At 37.6% G+C, this 18266-nt stretch overlaps 1 protein-coding gene across 6 annotated transcripts in view; it reads left to right on the top strand.

Annotated features, from left to right (window-relative positions):
• Window positions 1–18266, top strand: part of PDE4D (phosphodiesterase 4D) — a 1204091-nt gene that overhangs the window by 212744 nt on the left and 973081 nt on the right. The window contains exon 3 of one of the 6 annotated variants that reach the window (XM_089908363.1): window positions 9046–9145. The exons of the other annotated variants lie outside the window; for them this stretch is intronic. The gene's annotated coding sequence lies outside the window, so the exon portion shown is untranslated. The remainder of the gene's footprint in view (window positions 1–9045; window positions 9146–18266) is intronic. 6 annotated transcript variants of the gene reach the window in all.

Raw genomic sequence — 18266 nt, 5'->3', positions numbered from 1 at the left:
CTTTATCCATTTGTCTGTCGATGGGCATTTAGGTTGCTTCCATGACCTGGCTATTGTAAATAGTGCTGCAATGAACATCGGGGTGCATGTGTCTTTTTGAATTATGGTTTTCTCTGGGTATATGCCCAGTAGTGGGATTGCTGGATCATATGGTAATTCTATTTTTAGTTTTTTAAGGAACCTCCATACTGTTCTCCATAGTGGCTGTATCAATTTACATTCCCACCAACAGTGCAAGAGGGTTCCCCCTTCTCCACACCCTCTGCAGCATTTGTTGTTTGTAGATTTTCTGATGATGCCCATTCTGACTGGTTTGAGGTGATACCTCATTGTAGTTTTGATTTGCATTTCTCTAATAATTAGTGATGTTGAGCAGCTTTTCATGTGCCTCTTGGCCATCTGTATGTCTTCTTTGGAGAAATGTCTATTTAGGCCTTCCGCCCATTTTTGGATTGGGTTGTTTGTTTCTTTAATATTGAGCTGCATGAGCTGTGAGATAAGTACTTCTAAGGCATGGGGAGGTTATGTTACTTGCCCAAACTCATACGAATAGGTGATGATGTCAGGATAGCAACTCAGAAGGTTTAACTCTGGAGGCTTGCTTTTAACCACTCCATCATATTACCTCTCTATGCTAGAGAGAGAGAGATTCGATGGAGCATTAATGCCTCTTAGCTGGTTGCAGTTAGGGATGAGAATACATGTGTGCTGAGGAATCAGCATCAGAAGGAGGAAGAGGAGGAATGAGATGAAGATGCAAGAGGACTTAGTGTTTTTGAAATAGAGAAGGGAGAGGATATGACAACTTAAGGGTTTCCACTTGGTACAAGAAAGAAATACCTTACGAGTTAGGGAAATAAAAGAGGAGCTAAGGAGAATAGATGAATTGGAATAATCACTGTGGGGTATGTGATAGGGAGTCAACTGAGGCGAAAACAAGTGATTACTAACTAGCAGTTAGGGGCCCACACAGGCACAGGGACACGTTTGTAGTGGACGCTGTTAGCTTTGCAGCCATAGCAGAGGAGAAGGAAGATGGTGAGGTGTAACGGGGACCTGTGAGTTCTTAGAGATGGGATACTTTCAAGAACTTCAGTTGTTATCTCTGTCTTTAATAGAAAGAGGTAAGTACGGCAAAAACTTGCAGCCATAATTGGTTTGCACATTTTTTTTAGTGTATTATGATTAAAGGAAGGCATTTTAAGACCTTACCAAAAATATTGTAAAGTTCTTGAGTCTAGGCACACTCCATATGGTCAATTAATTTCCCATTTCTCCTACTGCAGTATTTCTCATGTTACAGAAATTCAGCAAATACAGTGACTTTATTGTTATTCAAAGGATTGGAGGGAACCTAGGGGAGGGCAGGGATGGCAGAGGAGTCCCTCTGAAGAATTTTTAAATTCCATCTTCTAAGTTAAGTCCATTTTGGAAAAGGAGCTCTTTTTAGGGAGAATGAAGCTGTCAGAACCACTCCCGTGATGATTTTTCAAGCTGTTCTATCCAGGCTTCTAAAATGGAATGTTTGACAAAACCACAGTGGGAAGACAGCAGCCATTAATACAGTGCCAGGGGTAAAGAGAAGAAATGTTTGGTCCTATTAATTATACAGAAATATTCAATATTTACTGTCGAAATGTGCTTCTTGACAATGAACTTGAAGCAGTCCACCAGCAGAACACATTAAAGACAGTCTGTTCCTGTTTTTTTGGTGGGGTAAGGAGAGTCGAGGGGTAAGGAGGAAAAGCAACGTCTAGACTTACAGAAGGGTTAATAAAAAGTATGCTTGGTGTATTTAGTACTCTAACGCAGAGCCCCAGAAAATTGACTTGGAATTTGACTTCAGCCTTTCATTCAGTATGCTAATGAGAATATAAAATTTGCACTCTTCACATAAATAAACATATCCTCAAATGTGTTATTTTTCTGCATTGGCAGATGGATCACATGCTCAAAATCACAGTGAATTATTATTCTGAGCAGCTTCGCACAGCACTCTGCATCCACTCTTGTTGTTTGCCACATGCTACAGCACTGCCTGTACCCTGAGCCTGGGTCTCAAGGTAGCTACAGTCTGATATTTTCCTAGAACAGAGATAGGCAGGCTTTAATTGACCTCATTATTCTTGGATCCTCAAAGGCTTCCATGGCTGTGCCCATTCACTAATACTATTCTCTTGGGCTCTAAAGCTGTGTCCAATTATTCTTGTTGCATGTCATCGAGTGACTCGGTGACAACTGCAGCAGCCCTTCTCGCATTCCAATGACTCCATCCCTAATTTATTGTGACTTAAAGACTCTGGGGGCCAATAGAGTTTTGTGTAAGAGGGCTGAGCTTTTCCCCTTGCAGTATCTTTGTTTGGGCTTATACCCCTTTCTTATTTTTATAAATAGTCCTTTAAGTGAAGGCTGAAGCCATAAGGTGACCAAATAGCTGTGCTATCTATTAAAAATCCCCAAATGGTCATTATATAGAGGGAAACGTGATCCCAAATAATTGGTTTGAATGAAATTGGGTTTCACTGATTGGAGTTTGGCAAATTCCCAGTTATAGGCTGACCCTGGACTGTCCTCAGAGCTAAAACTCTGAGAGAGAGTAAGCTTATTTCTAAGATGGATGGTTAGAAAAGAAGATGTTTTACTTACCTAACGCTGTGTAGTGAACCCCCAACTTAGTGGCTTAAAGTGATTTTTTTTTTTTTCCTCAAGATTTGTTGGGTCAGACATTTGGGCAGGGATTGGGTGGGCGATTCTTCTACTTCACGTGGCATCAACTTGGCTGTATCTGATGAGTGGCTGGGCTGGGCTGGGAAGTCCCAGAAGCCTTTACTCACATATGTGCCGCTCATGGTTTCTCTGTATGGTCTCTCTTTGTCTGTAGTAGGTCAGGGTTCTCCCGAGAAACAGAACTAACAGGATGTGTATACACACACATTTATTTTAAGTAATTGGCTCAAGTGATCATGGAAGATGGCAATCCAAAATCTGCAGGGTGGGGCTTCCCTGGTGGCGCAGTGGTTGAGAGTCCGCCTGCTGATGCAGGGGACACGGGTTCATGCCCCGGTCCGGGAAGATCCCACATGCCATGGAGCGGCTGGGCGTGTGAGCCATGGCCGCTGAGCCTGCGCGTCCGGAGCCTGTGCTCCTCAACGGGAGAGGCCACAACAGTGAGAGGCCCGCATACCGCAAAAAGAAAAACAAAAACAAAAACAAAATCTGCATGGTGGGCTGGCAGGCTGGAGAGCCAGGAAGAAGTTGATATTGCAACTCAGGTGTGAAGCAGCCTCCTGGAAGAGTTCCTTCTGTCCTGGGGGCATTGTTCTTTTTCTTGAGGTTGTCAACTGATTGGATGGGCCCCACACAATGATAGAGAGTAATCGGCTTTACTCAGTGTCTGCTGATTAAATGTTAATCTCATCTGAAAATTACTTTCAAATCAGTATCCAGATGTGTTTGACCAAATATCTGGGTACGGTGGCCTAACCAGGTTGGCACATAAGTTTCATCATCAGACCCTTCCTGTGGTTTGTCATCATTCGGTAGGTCTAGCCCACGCTTCTTTACAGCATGGCAGCTTGCTTCCCGGAGAGTGAAAGTAAAATCTGTCAGTCCTGGGCTCAAAAGCCCCAGGGCATAATTTCTGTTGCATTCTGTTGGTCAAAGTAAGTCACAGATCTAGCTCCTAGTCGAGGGGAGAAAAATAGAATCACTTTGTGGTGTGAAGAGCAGCATATGTGGACAGGGAGGAGAGGAATGGTTGGTGACCAGCATCACAGCAATTTCCTTTTTCTTCCCTGAAAGTTTCATCCCATTACAGAATTAGTTCTCAAGCCTCTCAGTCCAGGATCTTTTCATCTAAATCAGGTACATCTGAAGTTGAGCCTTTTCAGGTATAGCTTCTCTTGATCCAGAGACTTGATTTCTCGATAGATTAATGTAATCTCTGTACATCCCTATCCGCCAACACACAATGATGAGACAAGGATTATTCTATTTCTGGCAGTAGACCTGGCCATTCAAAAGAAGGGAAATGGGAGGTACGTAGCAACCACTGTTTTGCAGCAATTCTGAAGTCTAACTGGGAACATGTTATTAATTCCCTCAAATCTAGGGACAAAGAATGCTTCTTAAGAAGGGTCCAGTTCTCTGGGTGTGATTTTTCTATTCCATTGTTTTCAGTGGCTCTTGGCTCTGTCCTCTAAATCATCCTCCTTTTCCATTAAAAAAAAAAAAAAAAAAAAAAAACAAAATTCCATGTTTGTAGCTGAGTGGCTTTCTCAGCCTTGTTTTATGCCAATAAAAGTTTAGAGCCCTCTTTTCACTTTGTCCAAGAAGGCACAGTTCCTTTTAAAACTTTGTGGTTTTCCCATGTATCCAATTATAGTCCATTTCATTAAGTAAAAGCTATTCCCACAAATTTCTTTAAGATAGACATTTTCTGACTTTAGGCTAGGAGTCAAGATGCTATGGAGCAACATCCTTAAGATTTTTAGAAGCCCTTACCTTCCAGCTGAGTGTACCTGACAAGGGTTTTAAGAGAGATCTTACTGCCCCATCCTTGATTTGACATTTACTCTGAGACCACATTTTATCAGCAGCTCTCTGGATTTGATCAGAGACCACTTCTTACTCTGAGAACCTTTTGCCATCTGGAGGGGCTGAGAACGAGAAATAATTCTATTTACTAACCCAGCAAGTCCTGGGTTGGACTTTGTGGCCTAAAACGACAATTTATTATTTCTTGTGGGCATGGCTTGCCTGGGAAAGTCTTCTGCTCTAGGTGGTATTGATTAGATCACTCAGTTGGCTACATTTTGTAGGTAAGTGGTCTATGCTGGAAGGTCCAAGAAAGCTTAAGTCACACACCTGGCACCTCTAAGCTCATCTACATGGCTTCTACATGTTAATAATTTTGGGCTACCTTACAGCATGGCAGACCCAGACTGGTCAGACTTTTTATATGGTGGCTGGCTCCAAGAGCAGGTGGTGTTGTTTTGTTTTGTTTTTTTGCGGTACGCGGGCCTCTCACTGTTGTGGCCTCTCCCGTTGCGGACCACAGGCTCTGGACGCGCAGGCTCAGCGGCCATGGCTCACGGGCCCAGCCGCTCCGTGGCATGTGGGATCTTCCCGGACGGGGGCACGAACCCGTGTACCCTGCATTGGCAGGCGGACTCTCAACCACTGCGCCACCAGGGAAGCCCAAGAGCAGGTGTTTTAAATGAACAAGCCCTGTCCAATGTGTAAGTGCTTATCACGCCTTTGCTTAATCATGTTTGTCAGTGTCCTTTCACTAAAAGCGTGTCATATAGCTAAGCCAGAATCAGCATGGGAGAGACTACATAAGGTTAAAAATAACAAGAGGTAGCATTTACCGAGGGACATTCATGTAACGGTCTCCCACAGAGAATGATTTTACTGTCAGACAAATAGATTTGTCACTTCTACCTTTTATTAGTGGTGTGGCTTAGGGTAAATTGCTGTACTTTGGGGCTTCTCATTTTCTGCCTGTAAAATGGAAAATATGATATAAACATTACTAGATTTTTGTGAGAATTGTACACACACACACACACAGAATACCCATAGTAGTACTCAACAGGTAGTTTTCACATTTTAGTAGGGTATTTGTCAGACCAGCAGTCAGATATTGAATGCACCAGCTGTGGTTTGGTTTTGCCATATCAGGGCCAGTTTATAATCAGAAGCCAGGGCTTGCGTAAATCAATGTGTTTGATTAACAGGAAAAACTTGGAAAGGCAGGTGGACTTAAGAGAAGATTAGGTCTTGGCCAAAGCTGTTGGTGTTGGTAGAGACGGGAAATTGAGCTCAGGGCTCAGGGCTCAAAGTGGCGCGAGAATGCACAGCGCTGATGAGCATTGGAGCGAAACGTTAAGTCAGTATTTTATGTGGCCCCAAACTGCAGGGCCAAGAAATTCTTATGGATCCAAACCAGATACAGAAGCTTCGGAAGTCATATGGAAATCAGGGACCTAGGTCAGAAATAGGAAATCAAGAGCCAGAGGACAAGCCATATGCTTAGGCAAACAGTTATGGGTCCCAGAAGCAAGAGAAAAATTTGATGATTTGCAAAGCTGTTGAGGTCAGACTCCAAACATTATTGTAGCCCAAAGTTAGTTTGTGGGCAGATCTTGACCCACGGGTGGAAAATGACATCTGGTTAGAATAGGGTTGGAGCGGTTAGGTAGCTCCTAATGCTAGAACTCTTTTTCTAGTTGTCCCTTCAATTATTTCAATGAGCTAGTCTTTGTCTATTTCAGAACATGATGTTTTCCTAAGGAGGGGCTTCCCATGAAGATGCTATCAGACTCTAAAGTTCTCTAAGGCATTTGTGGTACCCATATGCTCAAAAAATTGATGCTGTCTCCTCCATCTTTTGTTCCAACTGAAGAATAGTCCATTCTTTGGTTACAGCGGTTTTATTCCTTGAAGGTATTCTCACCCACAGGGAAATTGGAATTACCAGTGCTACTGTCTGAGGCTGAGTTGCAGAAGTCAAGATTTTTCTGACTGCTTCTGAATATCTTACTTAGACTTGTAGCTTGTCAGCAAGCTACAGCCCACAGGCCTTGTCTTTTCCTCTCAGGCCATATGGATATTCAAAAGTGGAGTCTATGGATAGGTCGTTGACCCATGAGTCAGAGGAACGTAAGTTTTCTGGAGTCTCACCCCCAGCGGTGCTGGCAGGTTGGGGGAGCTTCCACCCTCTTTTGTTTGGCATTCCCTATAAAAGATGGAATCTTTTGTGAAATGATTGCTGGAAATAATTGGACCTTTTGTATTTTCAGACCTGTTTCCCTCAGTGAAGCTAACAGGGGTGGTCAGGAATCGGAATTCGAATTTTATTCTCGTTAGCACTGTGCTTGCACCGTTGCACACCTGAAACTCAAGTGCAGATTGAGATAAATTTCTCCTGTGAAATGATACAATTCACCTGGAAGCATCTGCCTTTTTTGTCACACAGAGCTCACTTTTTGCTGTTGTTGATGTAACTGAGATGATATTAGGAGGCTTTAGGTTGAATTTATTTTAGGCAATACTAATAATTAGATGTTTTACTAGTGTTTACTATGAAGGTTGGAGAAACCATTACTACCTATAAAATTGAAGAAAGTAAAATAATTTAATACTAAAAATTAACCTTAAAATTGCACATTAGCCAGCTGTGCTATGCCATAGGAAAGCATTGTCTATGTCCTACTATTTAAGAAGAATATGACATGTCACCATATCTTTATAAATGCTTGATGACAGATAAGAAAATTATATAGCTCTCACCAAATGGCAACCTTTTATCATGTCAAATCTACCTTTGCACAAATAAGGTTTTAGAAGTAAAAAAAAAAAATAGTGAGAATGAGTATGAGTTTGGGGCTTTAAAGCCTCCCAATATTTGATATTTCTGGTTCAAATCATTTATTAGTATTTAGTCATGGCTGTTAAAGGTGTCTTTCAGTTTAAGATCTGGTGATTTTAAGCTGTTTGTGGATACATATATTTTTATGTAGAAAATAATGGGATTTACCAAATGTTGAACACATTTAGGAGCATGAATTTAAGACTTTAAACCTAACACTGCCCTCAATTCTCCAGGCTCTAGACTGTAACATTTCCGAGGACTCAGGACTGTAACTATTGTTTGCCTTTCCTTCTTAATTACTTGTTGCAATGAAGTATACACATATAATTGTTCATTCATATAAAATTTTGAAATAGGATGTTAAACAAGAACAGTGTTCGGATCATCTGCAACTTACCAATGATGGCTAGAGGAAACCCCTTAACTTATTCATGGTATTATATTAAAATCGGGTACAGGGAAACAAAATGGACTTTTTCCAAGGGTAATATATTCAGGTTAGAAAAGGTAGAATAAACAGGGGAATAAGTGAAGTTAAACTAGGTGAAGAAATCCATCCCCCCCACCAAACCCTACCTGCTGTGAATGAAATGGCATAGAAAGAACTTTTAGATGTGATCACTAGACCTCTGTAATTAATGCTATAGAGACAAGAACAAAATGCACAAAGGACCTAGTGATCCAGCAATAAGCTTTTCGAAGATGAAGCATGTGCTCAAAATGAGGCAAGAAGAAGTATATAAAATAAATAGACATCATGAACAGTACAATATTCCTCTGCAGTGAGCGGGTTCAGCTTTCTTGGTATATTTGCATTTGATTGCTCTTACTTTGTGAGAAAATAATGTGCTGAGAAAAATCCCGTCTGAACCACCAAAATGCCCCTAGTATATTGGCATTAATCCCTCATTTGTCAATTCTCTGTGAATTTATTTGCATATAGAAACATGTAGCAGAATACATTGTGCTCATTATGTGCCAGACGCTAGTATAAACCCCTTACATGCTTTGTCTCATCGAATCTTCACAAAAACTGCATGATGTGGGCTCTATTATCATGCCCATTTCACAAACGAGGAGACACAGACATAAGTAACTTACCAAAGTCTTTGAGGAAATATCTAACAGTATGTTAGAGGTAGGATTGAATAATCCTAATTTTCAGGAAGAAGAGGAAAGTGAATTCCCTCCAGTTATATCCTTAGGGAGTAGGACATTAATCTTATTTCCTTTAGTTCTTTTTGAAAATTTTCCTTTGGTACTTTCTTGGAGGCCTTCCATGGATTCCTATCTAAAATTACCCCTCATTCCCACCCTCTGGATTTTCTATCTACCTTCCCTGTTTTATTTTCTCCTGGACACTTGACACTGTCTAATGTTGTATATAGTTCACTTATTTATATTGTTTACTTTCTCTTTCACCAGACAAATGAAATTCTACAAAGGCAGGAATTTTTGTCTGTCACTACTGTATTTCTGGTGCCTAACGTAGACACTCAATGAACTGTTGAATGAATCAAGTGATTGATCTTAGATAACATTCTAAAGTGGATCTTTAAAAAAAAATTCTTGTGAGCCTTTAAAAAGAAAGTGGTAATCATGTGGAATTTGTATTAGGTCACTAATAGTGAAGTATATCAGATTAAGCTAATTTTCTTTTCCTACAGGACGAGTGTATCAAAGGAGTGATATACGCATTACCTACCAGGATTTCAGCACGCATTTGATCAAATCTTCCATAGTGATTACGATCTTCTTGTGATTAAGGTGCAGAAAAGCAGTTGATGGTACCATTAGACAAAGTCATAACTAAGTGGCTGTTTTCATGCATCAATGTCTGTTTAGAGAGAAGCTTCTCGTAATTGACTAGAGGAGTTGGCCTCTTTTTAAATATTTTATTGGAGTGTAGTTGATTTACAAGGTTGTGTTAGTTTCAGGTGTACAGCAAAGTGATTCAGTTATATATATACATATATTCATTCTTTCTTAGATTATTTTCTCATATAGGTTTATCACAGAATATTGAGTAGAGTTCTCTGTGCTATACAGTAGGTCCTATGTGGAATCTAATTAAAAAGAAAAAGATACACATGAGGATTTGCTCTTTAGGTCTCTTCTGTTCACCATTTTTATTGTTAATTTTGGTAGTGGTATTAGTGGCATAAGGAGCTAATTCACAGATAAGGCAAAACTAGGGAGAACAGCTAGTATGGTTATTAACAAAATCAGCATACAAAAAGTACTTGACAGACTGAACGGGAGAGGTAAATATAATAAGACAAAACGTAAGAAATGAAAATATTAAAGGAGAGAAGTACTGATTGATGTTATTTGAGAAGCAATAGGGGAAGAGGTGAGAACAGTTTAACAGCAATTGGAGAATTAGGTGATTGAAAATAGTTTGAATCAATAACATGATGCGATTCCCCTGCATCCCAAAAATATTCACTCATTCTTAGGTTTTATAAATAGAAATGGGTCTAAAACAGGAAAGGTAATAATTTGGCTCTATATTAGTGTTGGTTTTCCCCATACCTAGAACTATGATGCCAATCCTGATGATTCACTTTAAGGAGGACATTGAGAAGTTGGAGTAGATTAAAAACTTGCAAACGTGGAGAGGGAGGTTAAAACTATATCACATGAGTATCTAAAGTGGTAGCTCCAAACGTGTAGGCTTCAGATGTGTTTTATATGGCACACACAGAGGTTTTAGAAATTTGAATTAGTATTAGATGTTTCAAATTGAGTATATGTTTCAGTAAAATATAGGTTTCTGGGTTTTGCTCTTACATTCTTATATGGAAACGAACCACGGAGATGTAGCGATTCTACTTTTGTGCTCTTCTCAGCCCACTTTAAATTTGCTTTAAATTCCTGGTTGCTATAGTAATCTGAGTGCTTGACACCTGAAAGAAAAAGCCTGGGGAATGCATGGCCTGTAATACAAAGTTGGAAGTGCAAGAGATACAAATATATCTGGAGAGCTTTCACAGGGCAGAACAATTAGACCTAATCTGTGTGACCCCAGAGAGCTGAACGCTGGTGGTAATTATAGAGAAGAAAATTCCCATTAAATATATCATTTTCTCACAGTGACCTGAGACTTGCTATGTTTTATTCATCTTTGGTTCATCAGCACTGAGAAGAATTTCTGACACATATTGGCACTCAGTGACTCCTTATTAAATGAATGAAATACAACAGGTTGTGAGTGGTGAGTCCCATTCTAGGAGCTGCTGGAATGTAAGCTTTTGGAGAAAAGAGATCATTGTTCATTTTATTTACAGCTCTGTACCTAAATCAGTGCAGCCACGTGGTAGGTGCTCGTTAAATATTTGCAGATTCCATGATCAGAGATAAAGGTAGGATCATGGTCTACTTGTCAGTAGTGTAGGAAAAATTAATTAGGTATACATGTGAGGGGTCATGGAATAAGGGGAATATTGAACTAGATGATATTTAAAGTCACTTCCAACCCTGAGAGTCTATCAGGCAAGTGACATGAAATGAGACTATGTATTTTACATCAAATATTAAACACGGTAAAAGTAAAGTAGAATGTATACGATAAAAAATCTGGGAGGCAGGGCTTCCCTGGTGGCGCAGTGGTTGAGAGTCCTCCTGCCGATGCAGGGGACGTGGGTTCATGCCCCGGTCCGGGAGGATCCCACCTGCCGCGGAGCGGCTGGACCCGTGAGCCATGGCCGCTGAGCCTGCGCGTCTGGAGCGCTCCACAATGGGAGAGGCCACAGCAGTGAGAGGCCCGCGTACCAAAAAAAAAAAAAAAAATCTGGGAGGCAGATCATTGAGCCAATTATTTATTTATGGTAAGGACAAGAAAATGATTTCCTGAATATTTTAATTAAAATAACCAATTATTTAAGATTTTTCTAATAATGGACTATATTTTATACCCATATTGATGTCTGTGTTTACTCCAGTTTTGAGCTGTTATTCCTATGTGATGAAAATATTTTTGTCCCCTTATATTTGTAATCTAATTTATAAAATCCACATTATCTTGAGGTTTGGAGTGATTTGTTATTTTATCCTTCAAGAAAGCCAATAATAAATCAAACCACTGGGAACTGGTTTCAATTTTCATTGTTTGGGGTGGTTACTGAAGGTGATGTTCTGAAAAATCATCTTATAACTAACCTAGAAAATAATATCTGGAGTCCAAAATGTGGCAAAGGAACAAAATTAAGTAACTAATTTTTAAATGCTTGTTGTAAAAATTCTATGCATCTTTTATTGTGAAGCTCTAGCAATTTTAATATTCTCAAAATCAAGAAAAAGGAGGAATATTGCTTTATAACCTCAAAGGACAGAAAAGTCTTAAAGCCCTGATTTTGAGTGCCAGGGATGAATGTATCTAGAATGCAGTCCTGAGAGGGTTGTAGGCTAACCATGAAAAGCAATGGCTTAGTAAATTCTGGAAAACTTTTAGTATATCTGAAAGACATATGGTAATTGATTTTTGCTAAATGTTATTGATAAAGGATAATATTTTCCTCTGAGTATTTAGCCCAGGACAAAGAAAAGAGCACCTAATTGTATAAAGGTTAGTGGATACGTAATGGTGGGATTAGATCTATGAATCATCATTTTTACAGTGCAGATAACGAACAATGCAGAAATTCCTGTCACAGAGTGGTGTGCCAAACCTTAGAATCCTATATCATCGTCATCATCACTGTCATCATGTGTTGAATGGACACATCTGCTGTCTCTGAGGAACACTTAGCAATTTATGAATTTGTTTTAGTTTTTACCACTTCCTCGTAGGGCATGGAGCACATATAGCTTTAACCCTAGTTTCAGAGTCAGCTTTAGGTAAAATGATGATCTAAGCACTATTTTATTTCAGCGACTCTTCTGCTTGCTGGTATCCCCTCCTCCTTGCACAGCACAGCATCTTATTTTTCTTTCCTAGATTTAAAGGAGAAAATCCTTGATTATTTATATTTTAAAAAAGTATAATGGAAAATTTCAAACACATGCAAAAGTAGAGAGAATAGTATAATACATGCTAAAGACTCATCACCAAGCTTCAGCAATTCTCAATACACAGACATTTCTTGTTTCATCTGTATCCCCACCCACATTTCCCTCTACTAGGATTGTTTGGAAGCAAATCTAATATATAACATTACTTCATTTGTAAGTATTTTAGTATGTGTCTAAAAATAGGCTTCTAAAAACTTACCTCAGAAACATTAAAACACCTGCAAATTTTCCTGATAATTTCTGAATATCTAATTCCTCTGATTTTTAAAATATTTTCTAATTTTTTGTTTGAAATCAGTTCCAAACAAGGTTAATAGATTGTAATTATTCTGTGTCTTAATTCTCTTTTAGACTATAAATTTCTCTTTTCTCTCTCTCTGCAATTTTTTGTTGACAAAACTGGGTCATATATGCCATAGAAATTCTCATGGGTTTGATTTTGCTGATTGCATCCCTATAATGTCATGCAATGTAGTCACCTGCCCCTTGAACTTTCTAAAATTAGTATTTAAATCTAAAGGCTTGATAGATGACTTAACATTTCATTATTTGGGGAGAATAAATATATTGTGAAATGTGGTTTTTACCTCAAACTTTCATTTACTAAAGATCTGAAATACTAACTATAATTATTTTCAGTGCTTTTGTTGTCGTCGTTTTACCACATCATATTCTTTCTTCATAGTCTCAATCTCTTCCCCTTAGACAACTTGAATTTGTACCCTTTCCTATGTCTCCTATTCCTACTTCCTCCCTCTCTTTGAACCTTTTCCTTCCTATTCGCCTCCACATTTCTTGCTAGTATTGCAAATGGCGGGAGGTGAGGAGTAGAGTATCAGTAACAGGATACGAAGGGTTGAGTGAGGATGGATGCTAAGTCAGGGAAGTGGTCACATCTTTTGTCTCAGAATGCAGTGGTGTTCACTAGTCAGTTCTTTGGTTTCAAATTGTACATTACGTATAATTAGATTTGAATGTGTGTGATTTAGATAACCATAAGATAACATCCTAAAGACAATTATTATGATCTATTTCCTTCTAGTCTGTTAGCAGTGTGTGTGTGTATGCGTGTGTATTAACAGAGTTTGAGAACATTCTGTATATGTCCTATTGGCTCCTGCTTTTTCCATTTGACAAAATGCTGTCTAAATTTCTTTAATAACTTCTTTTTAGTAGCTACTTTGTATTTATGATATAGATATATTTCTAAGGTCATTTGTTCTAGCTGGATGATTTTTGGTTGTCTCAAAGTTTTCACCCTTAATTTCGTTACAAATAACAGCCTTATTCAAAATGTGGAGCTGCATTGCTGACAACCTTCTTAGGTTAATTTCCAGAGAAGTGGTATTACTAGGTTAAAGGACATGACTGTTTTTAAGGTTCTTAGTGCACACTGTAAAGTGACTTTCCAGAAAGTTTCTTTCATCTTTTATTTCTCTAGTTGGTCATCTACTCTCTTGATTAATCATAGTATTATTATCATTTAAAAAGTTGTCAACATAATGGGTCAAAAATGGGGACATAATGATCTCATGGAATTTATTATTACTAGAAGGAGGACACAGTTTTTTTCTGTGAATTATTATGTTCTAAGCTAATTTTTCCATTGAGAGAAGAGTGTTTTCCTTACTAATTTGTAAAATAATTTACATATTAAGGATATTTACCATTTGACATACCAGGTGCTAATATTTTTTAAGTTTATAATTTATCTGAAGTTTTATATATTTTTATAAATGAAAGTTTCCAATATTTAAAAAATTCATTTCATTTGTGATTTCTTCCATTGTCACTATGCTTATAAACACTTCCCCACCCCAAAGTCAATTAAATGTTTACTTATATTTTATTTTTATGGCTTATTTTTTTATGTTAAAAGAACACATAACAATATTTACCACCTTAATGGTAATTTTTAAGTGTACAGTACAGTAGTGTTAACTATATGTACATTGTTGTACAGCAGGTCTCTAGAATGTTTTATCTCACAAAGCTGAAACTCTATACCCACAGAACGACAAATCCTCTTCACCCTTTCCCCAATCCCTGGCAATCACCACTCTACTCTCTGTTTAAGAGTTTGATTACTTAAGATACTTCCTAAAAATGAAATTATTCAGTATTTGATATTTTGTGACTGACTTATTTCACTTACATAATGTCGAGGTTCATCCATGTAACATTTGACAAGATATTCTTTTTTAAAAGGCTGAATAGAATTCCATTGTATGTATAAATCACATTGTCTTTATCCATTAATCTGTTGATGGACATTTGGTTTGCTTTCACCTCTTGGCTGTTTTGAATAGTGCTGCTCTGAACATCAGTGTACAAATATCTCCCTGTGATCTTGTTTTCAGTTCTTTTGGACATATACCAAGAAGCAGGGTTGCTAGTTTTATATATAGTTATATATATAGTTATAGTTATATATATATTGTTATAATATATATATATTTATATTTTTTGAAGAAACTCCATACTATTTTCCAAAGCAGTTACACCATTTTACAATCTCACCAACAGTTCACAAAGGTTCCAATTTCTCCGCATCCTTGCCAACACTTGTTGTTTTGTCTTTTTGATAGTTAGCCATCCTAGTGTATGAGAGGTGATAGCTCATTGTGTGTGTTGTTTTTTGTTTGTTTGGTTTTTACTCATTGTGGTTTTGATTTGCATTTTTCCAAATGACTGGTGATGTTGAGCATCTTTTCATATGCTTATTAGCTGTTTGTTTATCATCTTTGGAAAAATGTCTGTTCAAGTCCTATGCCCATTTTTTAACTGAGTTATTTGATATTTTGTTGTTGAGTCTTAGGTGTTCTTTATATATTCTGGATATTTACCCTTTATCAGATATACTGTTTGCACATATTTTCTCATTTTCCTTTGTGCATCTTCTATTGATATTTTCTTTGTGGTTACCATAGGGATTACATAAGATATTTTATAGTTATAACAATCTATTTTAAACTGATAATTTCAATCAGATACAAAAATGCTACTTCTTTACATCCCCCCACACATACTTTATGTTATCAGTTATATTCATTATATATTTTTGTATTTTGTATGCACTAACATAGTTTTATAGTTGTTTTCATATGCTTTTATCTTTTAAATTGAATACCAGGATTTAAATTGATTTGTGCGCCACAGGATTCTGTATTTGTGTAAATATTTACCTTTACCAGAGAGCTTTATATTTTCATATGGTTTTGTGTTGCTGTCTAATGTCCTTTTGTTTCAACTTGAAGGACTCCCTTTAGCAATTCTTATGAGCCAGATCTAGTGGTGATGAACTCCCTCAAGCTTTTGTTTATCTGAGAAGATATTTATAGCTTCTTCATTTTGAAGGACAATTTTGGCAAATATAATATTCTTGGTTGGCAGTTTTTTCTCTTTCAACATTTTGAATAGCCTGTAATGTTTTTGCTGAGAAAATTCACTGACAACCTTATGTGAGCTCCCTTTTCCCTTGCTGCTTTCAAGATATTCTCTTTGTGTTTGACTTTTGACAGTTTGATTATAGTGTGTTCAGTGTAGCCTTTTTTGAGTTTGACTTAGTTCAAGCTCTTTTTTTCTGGAATTTGGATGTCCGGTTCCTTCCTCAGAATTGGGAAATTTTCAGCCATTATTTCTTCAAATAGCTCTCTGTACTTTTCTCTTTCTTCTCTTTCTGGGACTCCCATAATGTGTATATTAGTCTATTTTATCATATCCCATAGTCCCTTAGGATTTCCTCAATTTTTTTATGCTTTTTTATTTTTATTCCTTTGATGGTATAATTTCAAATGACCTGTCTTTGGGTTTGCTGATTCCTTCTTCTGCTTGATTAAGTCTGTTGTTGAACCCCTCTAGTGAAATTTTTCAACTCAGTTATCACATTCTTAATTCCAGAATTTCTGTTTGGTTTTTTTTTTTTATGGTTTCTATCTCATTGTTGATATTTTCATTCTGTTCATACACCATTTTCCTAATTTCATTTATTTGTCCATCTGTGCTCTCTTGTAGTACCTTGAGCTTCTTTAGGACAAATATTTTGAATCTTTTAGGTAATTCATAGATCCCCATTTCTTTAGGGTCAACTTCTGGAAATTTATTTTGTTCTTTTGAATGGGCCATGTTTCCCTGTGTCTTTGTGTGTCTTAATTTTTGCTGTTAACTTGTGCATTTGAAAAAACAGTACTTAGGTTTACAGAGAGTGTTTGTAGACAAGAGGAGGTCCTTCACAAGCTAGCATGGCTAGAAATTCTAGAGGCCTCTCGAAACTTTTCTGGGGATGCATCTTCCCTGGACTTGTGCATGTAATTGCTCAATTAGTGAGGTTTCCCTGTTTCTTTTTCAGGAGTTTATAATCTCTTGCTCCCTCTGGTGTCTGTCTGCAGTACTGAAGATTCTCTAGCGCTGCAGAGCTCTCTTTTGTTCTCAGTGGCCCTCACACATGCCAGGTATTCTGGCTCCCCGTCAGTGCTCTGAATCAGGTGAGACAGAAGCCAGTTCCTTGGGCTGTTTCACACACACACACACAAAAGGTGTAACACTAAATGTATATTACACTCTTCTCTTCCTCCTCACCCCAAAAGCCATGAGTTGGGCTTTTTCTCCCATTTGCACCAAACTGTGCTGTCTTGGGAGATGGGCTATCACAGTTGAAATGAAATGGCTTTTCGTATCCATTTCAGTGTGACTGGTCTTGGCTTTGAGTTTGCTTGGGTACTAAAATTTCTTAGCTGGTTTCTGGAAGTTCTCATACAGGCTCTTAGAACTGTATATTGTTGTTAAGTCTGTGTCTCTGTCAAGGAACAAGGTCTGGAGCTTCCTGTTCCACTATCTTGCTGATGTCACTCTATGGCTTACTTTTCTGTATTTTTAATATTTAAAATTTTTATTTCCTCTTATATGGTCTACATAGCGATTTTCCCCAACACTGACATAATTGTTCCTCCCGCATTAGTTGATAGTGTTTCCTTTAATACATATTAAGTTCTTCTATAGGAAATATTTAAGAAAATTTAAGAAAATCCATCCATTAAACAGGTTTTAATCAAATAATGATAACAATTTCTTCATCTTTCCTGTAGTTCTGTGTCTATTATTTCTATTTCCCACATTACTGAATTGGCCAGAAGTTCTTGAAAAGTGTGGACAATTGTGCATTTGAGCTAACAATGGTGAGCTTTAGGGTCAGGTAAGCCTGGTCTGAAAACCTGGCTTGACCATTTGCTAATAGTGTTACTCTAACCTCCCTAAAGTGGGAGGTAAGTGGCAAAATAATCCCTCTAAGCCTCATTTTATGAATTTGTAAAATGGAAATAATAGCAGCTCTTCCTGCAGTTTTTAATGAGGATCAATGAGCTACCTATGTACAACATGCAATATAATAAATATTTATTAATGATCCTCAATAAAAGAGGTATTGGGGCACATCCTTGTAGTATTCCTTATTTTAATAAGAATAAAAAATATGTTTCACCATTGACTATAACATTGAATGTAGACTTATATAATATTAACATTCTTCTGATCCTTAGTTTATCAATGAAATCCTTAATAGTTATTTGAACATCAAAGCCAAGAGAGAAAGCTCTGCAGGCTCCTTCCATGTGAAGAGGGAATTTGGCATTACTTTGTCTCCCCTTTCCTCCTACACCTCAGCCTTTATTAGTTTATTCTGCAGACTTACTTTACTATTATAAATATACCTTATCAAAAATGATTTTAGTTTTTTGTTTTCATATTTGTAAATATTTTTTATTAATGTTGGTATTTAAGTATAACTTGAAAAGGAAGACAATAGATCTTCGTGCTCCCTTTAATGTTGTGCTTTGGCACCTGATTACTCAAGTGATAGATTTTTTGAAACAGAGAATAA

Source organism: Delphinapterus leucas, chromosome 3 (assembly GCF_059928025.1).
Source record: "Delphinapterus leucas isolate spDelLeu-1000000601 "Yukka" chromosome 3, BTC_Dleu_Yukka2, whole genome shotgun sequence".
NCBI classification, from domain to species: Eukaryota; Metazoa; Chordata; class Mammalia; order Artiodactyla; family Monodontidae; genus Delphinapterus; species Delphinapterus leucas.
Note: the sequence above shows the minus strand (reverse complement) of the source record. Positions and strands in the feature narration are given on the sequence as shown.